Source organism: Rhincodon typus, chromosome 12 (assembly GCF_021869965.1).
Source record: "Rhincodon typus isolate 14 chromosome 12, sRhiTyp1.1, whole genome shotgun sequence".
Lineage (NCBI taxonomy): Eukaryota > Metazoa > Chordata > Chondrichthyes > Orectolobiformes > Rhincodontidae > Rhincodon > Rhincodon typus.
The window spans coordinates 20,206,283-20,219,299 of NC_063343.1; positions in this window are offsets into that span (position 1 = coordinate 20,206,283).

The following is a 13,017-nucleotide window of genomic DNA, read 5'->3' on the forward strand; positions in this document are numbered from 1 at the left end:
TTCGGGTCTGGACCCTTCTTCAGACCCGAAACGTCAGCTTTCCTGCTCCTCTGATGCTGCTTGGACTGCTGTGTTCATCCAGCTCTACATCTTGTTATCTCAGATTCTCTAGCATCGGCAGTTCCTACCATCTCTGAACCTATTTTGGTAATTGGTTTAGATGCAGGTCATGATGAATGAAATTAGAAACACTTTGTTAGTGGTGCACGTTTGGATCAGTACGCAGGCCATCTTCAGTATACAATTGATAAGTTTCTAACAGATGAATATTTTTAATAAAATGCATTAATGCATAAATGTGTTATCAACGTAATTTCTTTTGCATATGTTTATATTTCTGCTAGAAGCTCATCTCAGATTCCTATTTCTTTTTGATTCAACAATCTTTCTTAAAAAAAAAACACAGGAAACGTTAGCAATTAGACTCTAGTCCCTGTGGGCTAACTTGATGTAATAGTTAAGTTTTCCTACTCATTAATTTTGTACGCTTGTAAGCAAATATGACATCCTAAGTTACAGATAATCCACAGTCTACATAGCTGAGTATGCACTAAAGAACATTGTGGCATATTTTAACATTTAATACAATATTATATGTAATATTAGAGAATAATATGGCACAATAGGAGACCATTCTGCCCATGGAGTATATACCAGTTGTTTCAAAGCTCACCCTAATTCAAAGTTCTTTTCCAATATCCCTGCAACTTTTACTCCTTAAAATATCTATCCCATTCTGATTTGAAATCCCTGCTGGAATTTAGAAGTAGGATTTTCTTGTGGAAGGTTTCACAGATTGTTTAATAATCTGGTAAGCAGAGTTTTCAATGTCCTTACCATCTTTGTAACAACCATTAAAGTTGTCAGTCTCATTCATCAGCATGGTGTTATGGGCTGCCACACGTGTGTGGAGGGTGCGGTATTGGTCACACACAGCAGATGCAAATATCCTGCTGGCAAGTAACCCAGATTTTGCAGACTTCTGAGGAAGGGTCACCGGACTCAAAGCATTAACTCTGTTTTTTCCTTCACAGATGCTGCCAGACCTGCTGAGTTTTTCCAGCAACATTGTTTTTGTTCCAGATTTTGTAGATGTAGTTATGGTGTCCACATGCTGCCAGTGAACTCTATACATATTGTCCTAGAAGCAATAATGTTACCATAATGCCAAAGACTAACTTTGAAACTGGTTGCAACAGGCCTGGATTTGTATGACAGATCATTTTTAACAGAATTTTTGCCAATTAAATGTTACTAGTTACAATGTATATTCAAATAAGTGGCAAGCTCCATTTCTCAAATGCAACAGCAATGAGATTAGATCAAAATCTGAAATATGCTAGCTGTAATAAATGTGTTTTAATCATCAGAAAATGTTTGAAACAAAACCGGGATTTTCTACCAAAAAGCACTGTAAATTCATGGTCATCATTCAAGTATATTGATAAATCCATATGAAGTACTAGTAAGATCATAGTAGAAATACTGTGTGCAGTTTAGACTTTGTATCACAGGAAGAGTGTTGTTAATATAGAGCACATGCAATTTATTAGGATGCTACCCGATATGAGAAAATATAAATACAGAGAAAGTCTTGAGAAAAACTGGTATTGCTTTTGTTAGATTGTAGGGAATTAAGATGTGATTTAATAGAGGTGTTAGAATTACAAAAAGGAAGGGGATAGAACAGATAGAAACAGAAGGTGTCTAGTGATTAATAAGACTAGATTAAAGTAACAGATACAATTAAACATAAGAAATTCAAGCTTGAGAGCAGTAACATGTTATTTTATTACTCAGTGGGGTGAGACTGTGAAATGCACTTATCAGAGTTATAGACTGAAATAGATTACTTACCAACATTTTAAGTAGTTAGTTAAATTAAAGAAGGAAGGGAGTAAAAAGAATCATGCAATATAATGAACAATTGGGTTTAGGATTACTGTTTGTGCAAAGCATGAACAGCAAAACAGACTGGTTATGCTAAATAGATTTATTTAAATCAAGATTCCACAAGGGCCAATTCAATTTGAAGCCAATTTGGAGATATTACTGACATGCTAGGGACAAAGGCCAAGATCACAGCAAAACTCAAGGCAAATTATTCAGAAAATATATTTATGACATTTGTACAGATAATGCACAATTAAGCTCTTCATTCCTGTTTTTTGCAGTACAGAGGCAATTTTTGATATGCATCTCATCTCTTCCACATAAATATTTGACTATCTTTTTCGATCATTATCATGGACAGACTATTGGCCGATACTGCTCTGACACAGAAACAGTAGCAATATTCAAAATATTTTCATAACTTGAATTTACACTTTGACTTAGGACAGGAGTACCAGTACCCAGACAAGGTGATAACTAAATGTCTGTAACCAGTTCAACTACAATCTCCTGTAATAATTCTGAGCACTCACAAAGTACCTGGTAAAAGTGAACGGTGGCAGGAACAGTACAATTAGATTCAGTAGCATAAGGGTACTATGTATAGGATCACATAGGTTCCTCAATATCTGGACAATTCTGGCTAAATTGCAAGTATGACTACTAGATATGGCCAGGTTCTGAAATGCTGCGGCGAATGAACAGACAGTTGATTTTTCAACATCATTAGATTCATACACAAATAACTGGCATTCAAGTGAGGTACTGGAGGATGCCTGTCCTAAGTGGGAATATAACAAAAGAAAAGATCAATACCATAGCAAAAAAGGAAGAAAAATTGGTGAAAGGAAACAAAAGTCAAGATATCTTAAGTGTGATGAAGAATGTTTACTCTGTCTAAGAATTAGGAACAAGTGAATATTCCTGTTTAACTGCATAAACAGAGAAATCGGGCTGAATTTTGCCACAATCATCAGGAATCCTACATCAGGGTCATTTCTCAGTCATGAACTTGCTCGAGGCACCTTCAAGCTGAATTTTACTGTAGGCATCAAATATTCATTAATAGGTATTATCAGTATTAATTGTTCAGTGAGGGATAATGGGAGGGTTTTGTAGGTGAGAGTTACTGACAATGTGGCCATTGCAAAGGAAGTGAGCTGCTTTCACTCTATAATCAGTGGGAAAATACTTGATCTCCAAGGAATACAAAAAAGCTCTGGTATTGCAGTTCAGTATTAAGAGTTTTTTGAGGCCTCATTAGGTTCAGGATCATCAGAGACATTCTTCTACAGCAATTTCAGCCTCAATGGCAAGATTATAAGATATTCAACCATTTTCTGCCAAAAATATTCAAATGTATTTCAGGTTTAATGCAGCTGCAAGCACCTGCTGCAAAACCACCTTTACTCACTTGCCAGGGTGCGGACAGATCTGGGATTGTAGGAGTGATGATGAAGTCCATGAGACACTTGCAAAATTGCTGCGCTGCTGCAAAAAAACACCAATGAGTGGCTCCTTAATTAGCTTGATAGCAATCCTGCCGCTGCTAGGGCATACTTCCAACAAAAGTGCAATGAGGAGGAAGTATGTTGGGAAGCTGATCCTCAGCATTTTTACACAATATTTCTCACCCAGACCTCAAAATGTATGGGAAACGTCTGCCTAGTTCACACTGAGGCACAAACTTACAACAAGGATTGTATTTTAAAGCTGATCTTTTTTAATTCAAATATGCCAATTTCAGGTCCTTTACTTTTTAAAAATTGTCTTTGCATGAAATCATCTAAAAAGCCCACCATGGAATATTTGTCTTATATTTGTGAACAATGTTATATTGTCATTTGAATGCTAGTGAAAGTTCAACAATTTCAGTGTATTATCTCGCTTTACTTGATTATGGTGATTCTGGCAGGGTTTGTGAATGTGTGTACACTTTGTACTGTGATTATGATGGCCAAAAGCTACAAGGCTGGAATTATCAAAGTACAGGAGAAAACTGCTTGTTGAAAGCATTTGGAATTAAGGGATGTTGCCAAATGCTTCAATATTTAGTAGTTGCCTCTTGGCTTGACTGGTATGTGCCAGCATCTGTGGAAACATTTTTTGCATTTCTACAATGGCTATATTGTGACAGTATCATTCAAAGGTTTGTAATATTTTACCGATGTTAAAGTAGTCCCTGACTAAAGTCCCTGACTTTTATAAATAAGACGAGTCTAAGTCAAAGTAAAGAGAATGCTTAATATCGTCCAACAACTAAATATGTATTTTTTGTTTCCAATTCTACCTTGTTTCCATAAAGCCAGCTCTTCCATTGAATATTTATGAAGTTGGCTGTAATTCAATTGCGATCTTGTTGTTCATGAGTTGCCTAGGCACTCTCTCTAAAAAAGTAAAAATGTTTTTCACAAGTATAGTCTCCAGTTTTTCCAAAATATTTTCCATTGAATTACATACTCCTTTCTCACATTTTAAAAAAAAATCTTTTCCCAATATTGAAATATAGCATTCCTGATATCATTGTTTAAGAGCCACTAAAATGGTGCCAATCTGAAATGTTTCCAAAATATCATTTTTTGGATCCTCGTGGCTAGTCCTCAATCCTAGTCCTATTTTTGGTTTTACTGTATAATTTCCAACTGATGCTCACATTGTGTTAGTTATTTAATTCACAGAAAACCAGAGCCAAGCATATAGATTAACAGTTTTCAATATACTCCTGAATAAATAGGACTGAGATCATTTTGATCATTTTGAATTCTCAGTCCATGGAATTTATTTTGAGTGTCCAGCAGGAAGGTTCTATGTGATTCAAGTCCCAAAGTAAAGACCCAACCTGAAATAAAGGACTAGGCTGATCTAAAAAAAAATCTATTAAAGTTAACATGCAAATTAAAATACAATTATGTAAAATATAGTGGTTTTGTAACAATTGCGTTCAATATTATGGTGAACAATTGGGAAGGCAGTGAAAAACATTTATAGTTGTGCATATTGTAAAATAAGCTTCTTACAATATTATCTAGGGAAACAACTGTAGTATGTAGACAAAATTACGAAGACAAGTAAAACTCGTTTGCTGAAGTTATGCTGAGAATCTAAACACAGCAACATTAAATGTAGGCAGAATGTGTAAAACTCTTCATTTATGCTCCATTCTCAGTGTAGCAAGATTGCAGACTAATTCACATTTCCTACTTTATATTATTTAGAAAAAATATTATTAAAGAAATCTAGTTGACCTTAGTATAAATTTTATTGTTTTCTAAGAACCACATATTATTATTTGTTGTAGTTAACATACCAAAGACACCCAAAGAAGTGATTGAATTTACATTCTCATACTCCCATCTCTCAATTAACTTTGGGCTCAGATTTTAATTGGATTTTGTACTTTTCACTCTTATGGCTGTTTACTGCATTTCATATGTCCCAGCTCTTTGTTAAAGAGCTTGATGCCAATTTTATATCTGAAACATTATCAGGAACTGATATCAGCAATAGATTACTGAAAACAAACTGTGCATATCATAATTTCAGGCACAAATATAGAATACTGCATTAATGTTAAATCCTTCTGGGTGTGCAAATTACAACCACAACCATAAGTTGATGGAAGAAGATCAATTTACCTTCCATTCTGTTTACAAACAAAATATTAAAGGATATATACATTTGCTGTATCACAAATATCTATTAATTCACTGATAAATTAAGAATATTAATTTATTAATATTAAGTTTGGCCAAACTTATATTCAAACTTATATTCAATTAGTTTCAAATGTTGAATCTTTTTGTCCAAGAAGAAAATCACCTGAAACTGCTCAATGATTTTATTTCATCACAACGGTTTAACATGCTCAGCTGAGTATCAGGGACACTAAGCAATATATACCATTACACAATATCAACTAATATTATTCAATCACATTATTTCCAATAATCACAGCACTTAAAGTCAGTTCTGTGGTTATCATGACCAATAAACATTTGTAGATATAAACATAAATTTGCCAAATCCCTGGATCGCCTTGACCAGCAAGTCAACAACATTGCAAATGAAAAATGTAAAAGAAAATGAGCTACATACTTGCCATCAACTAATGAGATTTTTTTTAAAAAATCCCTCAAAGTTTGAACCAACTGTGATTTATTTTGCTAATGTGATCGTTATAAAGTGACATATGTTTGCAATGTTCACATGAATTCTTTCAGTCAGTAGGATAGCTCAAAAATGATTACCTTTCTAGATTATGAGAACTCAATCCATAAAATCCCAGTTATCATCATGATTAATTGTTTTTCACATTATGCACACTGCTGTAGTTTTGGATCTGCTGGATTACATTATTATTTTTGTAGTTAATGAATCATTACATTTTGGAATTATATTGTAGCTACAAGAGCAGGTCATAGGCTAGGAATCCAGCAGTGAGTATCTCATCTTTTGACTCCTCCAATGCCTGTGCACTATGTACAAGGCACAAGTCAGGGGTGTGATGGAATGCTCTCCAATCACCTTGATGAATGCAGCTCCAACATCACTCAAGAAGCTCAACACCATTCAGTATACAGCAGCAAGGTTGATTGGCAGACTATCTACAACTTTAGACATTCAGTTCCACCACCATAATTGTGGCATCTACCATCTAAAATAAGCATTGCTCTGAATTGCCAAAGCGTCTTAGATTTTTTGTTTCAGTATGAATTCATTGTCCAAATAAGTTCAGGCCAGACTTTAAGGTGTTCCTTCAAACAAACAGTGTGTATTTAACACTGTATACTCAAGGTTCTTGCAGCAAACATCTCTCACCCAACCTACTCTACCTCCAACCTTCAATAGAGTCTCTATCACATGATTATTGGGTCTCAATTACATCATAGCATACCACATGGCTCATCTGAGTATTAATTAAATCTTAAATCTATAACTTTCAAACTTGCATACACTACCACCTAGAAAGATAATGACAGCAGGTGCATGGGAACACCGCCACCTCCAAATATCCCCTAGTCAAATGCCATCCTTACCTATTGCTGAGTCAAAATCCAGAACTCCCTTACAACACTGAGGCGTATCTACAGAGCACTGTTTTTGAGGGTCCATTGCCATTTTTGGATTATTAGACAGAATTGTGTGATAAATGTGTACATTGCCAGCAATGTCTATATCCCAGGCACAATTTTTAATGACGTTACATATTCAAGACTATTTGATCTCCAGTTCTTTGTTGAATATAGGTTTGACTCACAGTACAAAGACATCCAGGTAAGATTATTGGACCAATGTGTGATCCATACCAGCTGTCCAACCAGCTGCCCCTCCCCTTCTCTCCCCCAACCCCCACAAAAAAGGAGTCCAAGTTTGCTGTGGCAGCACATCATTTTACATGCATGTTGTAGCCTGGAGTCATAGAGAGTAATATAGAACTGAGGGTTCAATGTTACAGAAGGATTTATAAGTTCTTGATCAATTATTTTGTCCGTGTTTTGAACATACCTTCCTTTGGTCATCAAATCCTCCAGTGGGACCTGAACGCAATATTCTGGTTCAGAGCTTTGGATGCTATCATTACACCACAACATCTTCTCATTATTTGATACCACAGTAGTTAAAGCAAGGTGCACTTCAGGAATAATGTTTGAAATGAAAACAATTCTTTGTAATTGAAAAGAAAATAAAACTTGACATTTTTCAAAGAAAACAAGCAACATCTTGTGGAGCAGAAATATTGTGGCACAATAGATAAATTGATACTTGGGTGAGGCAATTATGTTCTGGAGAAGTAGAAGAATCTCTTTTCTGGAACATCGGAGTACTCAATACTGATAGTAGTCTGTCAATGGTGTCTTTTCCTTCACTGGGCATTTTCACCATGCTGAGCGCAAACATTAACTGATGTTTTAGGTAATAGCAAAAGATATGGAAAGAACCAAGTAAGAAGTTAACTACACCATTGGAAGTAGGTTCATTCTGTCAGTCAGTAGTATCATGAGACCAACTAATTCAACCAACAAAAAGTTGCAATGTAGTAATGCATTAAAAAGCATGTAGTAGTAATTGCAACAATCTGGATTTTAATCTATATTAACTGAGCTAAATTGTTAAACTTGTAATGTTAAATTCGGCATTTTTTTTTCCATGAACAAATACCAGAAGCCTGATGCCATCCTGTTTTCAATTGTGATTTGAAGTGTTCATTAACTATTCAGACACTGCTAGTTGCGAGAAAGAATTCTCATCTATAACCTCAAGTATTTTATGCCACTGTAAGAAAATGAGACTTTGCAAAGTTCCTTTTAAGCAGTCAGGGCAGTGAGGACCTTAGCCAAGGAAGGCATTGAGGAAGCTTACAATCACAAGAAAGCCAGTAACTCTGACCTATTAGTGCGCTGAACTGCCACCATCTCCAACCTGCGAGTGCCCTTTCCCCCAATATTTCAGATTTAAAGCAGGTGTAAGAGACCTCTGACAATCAATCACTTTTTTTCCTCAAACATGAAGGATGAGTTATTTCTTTTGAGCAGCAATTGGAAATCATCTGCATTTTCAAAAGGCTGAACTACCTAATTTTGAATAGTCTTGTAGAGAAGCCAGTCAACACTTAGAGTTTATAATTTGCATATTTATTTTTCAGAGGAGCATAGGAGATTGACTGTTCTTGCTGAAAGCTGGAGGCTGTCATTTCATGTACTTAATGGTTGATTAGAAGTTATGGTTGAGTCAGTAAAGTGTTTTACAGTCTATCTTTGGAAAGAGAAGAAAATGCATGTGGCAGTTACCTGTATACAGAGTTATGTTTGTCAATTATAATCTTTTATTTAACAAGATACCAGACAGAAAAAAAGATGTGTGGAAAATGTTCAGAACATGACATCTGCTTAAAGCCCTTCATAACCAAGAAAAACAAAGATTTAAAATTGTGGCAATTCTAACCCACAAATGTCAAGCTTGGGTGATGCATGAACCCCAGGGTGGATGAATGTTTTGGCACACACTGCAGATGTGTTACTGAATACGTTCAGTATAAAGTTATGACATGTATTTAAATGACTCAATCTAGCAGGAACCAATAGGTTACACAATTAAAATCCACTTTAGGCTTACTGCAAGGTTCTAGCTGACTGCCATTTACCTCTAATATTTGGTGAATCAGGTCGGGCACCGACCAATGCTGAGCATGCACTTCGAAAGTATATAAAAAATCTGGATCTAATGATGTCTTCATCTGACTTTAATGTAAAATCACTTTACATTCAACCCTCTGGTGAAATTTAGTAACATTTATATTTTGAGAGCCACTGAAACAGTAGTTAAAGGAACACTCGGCTGCAAGGAGTTTGTTCTTTGGACCTCCGCATATCACGCTGTTCGAATTGCCGAGAGATTTTTTTTCCAGCTTTCAGATTGCTTCTTACTGAAATTTTTAACTTTTGGAAGGTACAATTATTGCCAGCTTGATTTTGTAAAGACTTATTGGGTCAGGAGAAGCAGTAGCAACAAACCCCATTTCTGAGGAAGGGTCCCGACCCGAAATGTCAGCTTTCCTGTTCCTCTGATGCTGCCTGGCCTGCTGTGTTCATCCAGCTCCACACTGTGTTATCTCAGACTCCAGCATCAGCAGTTCTTACTATCTCCGAGTAAGTTGCAAACAGATCTGTGGAATGTCATCACGCAGACTGCAATCGGACTACTACGTACTTTCAGTCATGGTGCTGAAATTCCTTGCTAGGCCTTCCAGTGCCACATTTATCTTGTTTAAAGCAAAACCCTTAATGTCCTCTTCTGCGATTTATTCAGCAGAGGTACAAGATGACATCACGCTCTGAGCTGTCTCCTGGATTATCCCTGTTGTATGTCTTTGTTTTTGCTTGTTCATGATTCAAGTTTCTCCACTTGTAAATCCCTCCAGTTAACTATTTAAGCCATGCTATTATGAATTCTGTGCTTGTGCTAAGGGCAGATGGAGTATCTAATGGTGCATCCTCAGGAGCATTGACTTTTTGCACTCATGGAATATGACGGCCACTGACAAGGCCAGCAGTTATTGAGCATCTTTAGTTGCCCTTGAATAGGTGATAGTGAGCCAATTTCTTGAAATGCTGCAGTCCATATAATATAGGTACACTTACAGTGCTGTTGGGAAACAAATTCCATGGTTTTGATTCAGGGACAGTGAAGGAATTGATACATTGTTTCAAGTTAAGATGAAATGTGACTTATGGAACCTACAAACAGTGGTGTTCCCATGCATCTGTTCCCCTTGTTCTTTGATGTGGTAAAGATTACAGGATTGGTAGGTGTTGTTGAAGGAGTCTTAAGGAGTTATTGCAGTGCATTTTTTAGATGATACACACTCCTATCATTATGCATTCATGGTGCAGAGAGTGAATGTTAAATCAAGCAAGCTACTTTGTCCTGGATGATGTAAAGCAATATCAAGTTAAAACCTTTTTCATCCAGGTAAGTGGAGAATATTCCACTACTCTCTTGACTTGTGCCTTGTAGATGATGGATGGAAGTCAGGAGGTGAGATACTTGCCACGGAATCCCTAGCCTCAGACCCGTCCTTGTAGCCTAGTATTTATATGGAACATCCAGTTAAGTTTGTGATCAATGGTCGTCACTGGGCTGTTGATGGTGAGGGATTCAGTAATGGTTAATGCCTTTAAATGTCAAAGGAAGATCATTAGAGATCTTGTTTGAATTATCGTTACCTCACACTTCCTCCATATGGACATGAATTGCTTCAGTATCTGCAGTGAAGTGTATGGTGTTGAACATTATGCATTCATCTTCTGACCTTATGATGGAGGGAAGGTCATTGATGACGTAGTTGAAGATGGTTGAGCAAAGGACACTACACTGGGGAATTCTTGCAGTAATTCCCTGAGGCTAAGATTGATTTCCAACAACCACAACCTCCTTCTTATATAGTATATTGGACTCCACCCAATGTGTCCCCCCACACCCAATTCCTAGTAACTTCAATTTTTCAAGGGTTCCATGACATCGCACTCAGTCAAATGCTGCCTTGATGTTCATGGCAATCATTTTCATCTCACTACTGGAATTCACATCACCCAAGTGCTGGACTCCAGCATCATTGAAAAAGGCATATTTTTGTTGAAGTTTTGCCTCTTCATTCGGAACTGGGAAATGAAGTTAAGAATTGAACTTTGAACAGCGGCATGTTTTCGAAGAGGAAGAGAAAAAGACAAAAACAGAAATTGCTGGAAAAGCTCAGCAGGTCACAGAGATGTACAGCATGGAAACAGTCCCTTCGGTCCAACTCGTACATGCTGACCAGGATCCTAAACTGATTTCGTCCCGTTGTTGGCATTTGGCCCATATCCCTCCAAACCCTTCCTATTTATGTAATCATTCACATGCCACTTCCTTTGGCACCTCATTCCATATATGCACTATCCTTACATGAAAAGTTTGCCCCTTGGGTCTCTTTTAAATCTTTCCCCTCTCACCTTAAACTTATGCCCTCCTAGTTTTGGAATCCCTCACCCTGGGGAAGAAAACACTTGGCTATTTAATCTGTCTATGCCCCTCATGATTTCATAACTGTTTATAAGGTCCCTGCTCAGCCTCTGACACTCCAGAGAAAATAGTCCCAGCCTATTCAGCCTCTCCATATAGCTCAAACCCTCCAACCCTGGCAACATGCTTGTAAATCTTTTCTGAACTCTTTCAAGTTTCACAACATCTTTTCTGGAGCAGGAAGACCAGAATTGTATGCAGTACTCCAAAAGTGACCGAACCAATAGGTAGAGCTGCAACATGACCTCCCAACTCCTGTACTCATTGCACTACCCAATAAAGGCAAGCGTACCAAATGCCTTCTTCATTACCCTGTCTACCTGTGACTCCACTGTCAAGGAACAATGAACCTGCACCCCAAGGTCTCTTTGTTCAGCTACACACCCTAGGATCTTACCATTAAGTGTATAGTCCTGCCCTGATTTGCCTTACCAAAATGCAGCACTGGCAGCATTTGTGGAGAGAAATCAGAGTTAATGTTTCAGCTCTAGTGACCCTTCTCAGAAGTTCTGAAGAAGAGTCACTGGACGTGAAACATTAGCTCTGATTTCTCTCAGCAGATGCTGCCAGACCTGCTGAGGTTTCACCAATTTCTGTTTCTGTTTCTGATTTCCAGCATCTACAACTCTCTCCTTTTTATCAGAGAACAAAGACAGAAGTTTTCTGTTGGGAATTGCCCTGGAGCAAAAATTCAACTTACTTACTGATCTAAGGACACTGTAGATAAATTGGCACAGAGCTGTTGCTATGCTCAGGACTGGCAGATGGTTAGATGTTGAATTGGCCAACCAAGAAAGAACTGGCTATGACTGGGTTGGCAAGAGGCAGGGCAATTTTTGGAGATGGTGCTGTTTTGTTTTTACTCCCTCTAGTTTCTTTCCAGTTATCAAATTGTTGAAGGTTCTGAGAAATAAATCCCAGTCTGGAAGAAATAAGTAAATATTTATTGAAGTCAACTGAAGAGGAAGACCTGAATTCCAGAGGTGAGGTGAGACTGACAGCCCTTGTCATCAGGCCACATTTAACAGAGTGTGGCATTGAGAAACACTTGTAAAACTGGAGCCAATGAGAATCAGGGAGAAAACTCCCTGCTGTTAGAGTTATACTTGGCAAAAATGGAAGATGGCTGTGGTTGTTGGAGATCAGTCATCTGAGCTCCAGGACATTTCTGCAGGAGTTCTTCAAGGTAGTGTCCTAGGCCTAAACATCTTCAGCTGCTTTACCAATGACCTTCTCTCCATCATAAGATCAGAAGTGGGTGTCCTTGCCGATGATTGCACAATATTCAGCACCACTCATGACTCTCCAAATACTGAAGCAGTCCATGTTCAAATACAACAAGATCTAGACAATATCCAGGCTTGGGTTCTCCAATGGCAATGGCCATCTCCAATAAGAAAAATCTAACCACCACCCCTTAACATTCATTGGTGTTACTATCACTGAATCCCCCACTATCAACATTCAATGCACTTATTAAACTTTGTTTTATATTGATCCATGATCCTGTAGTTGATACTTCTAACTCTGACCCTCCCAGCAACCTCTAAACCTGTTGGATATTCA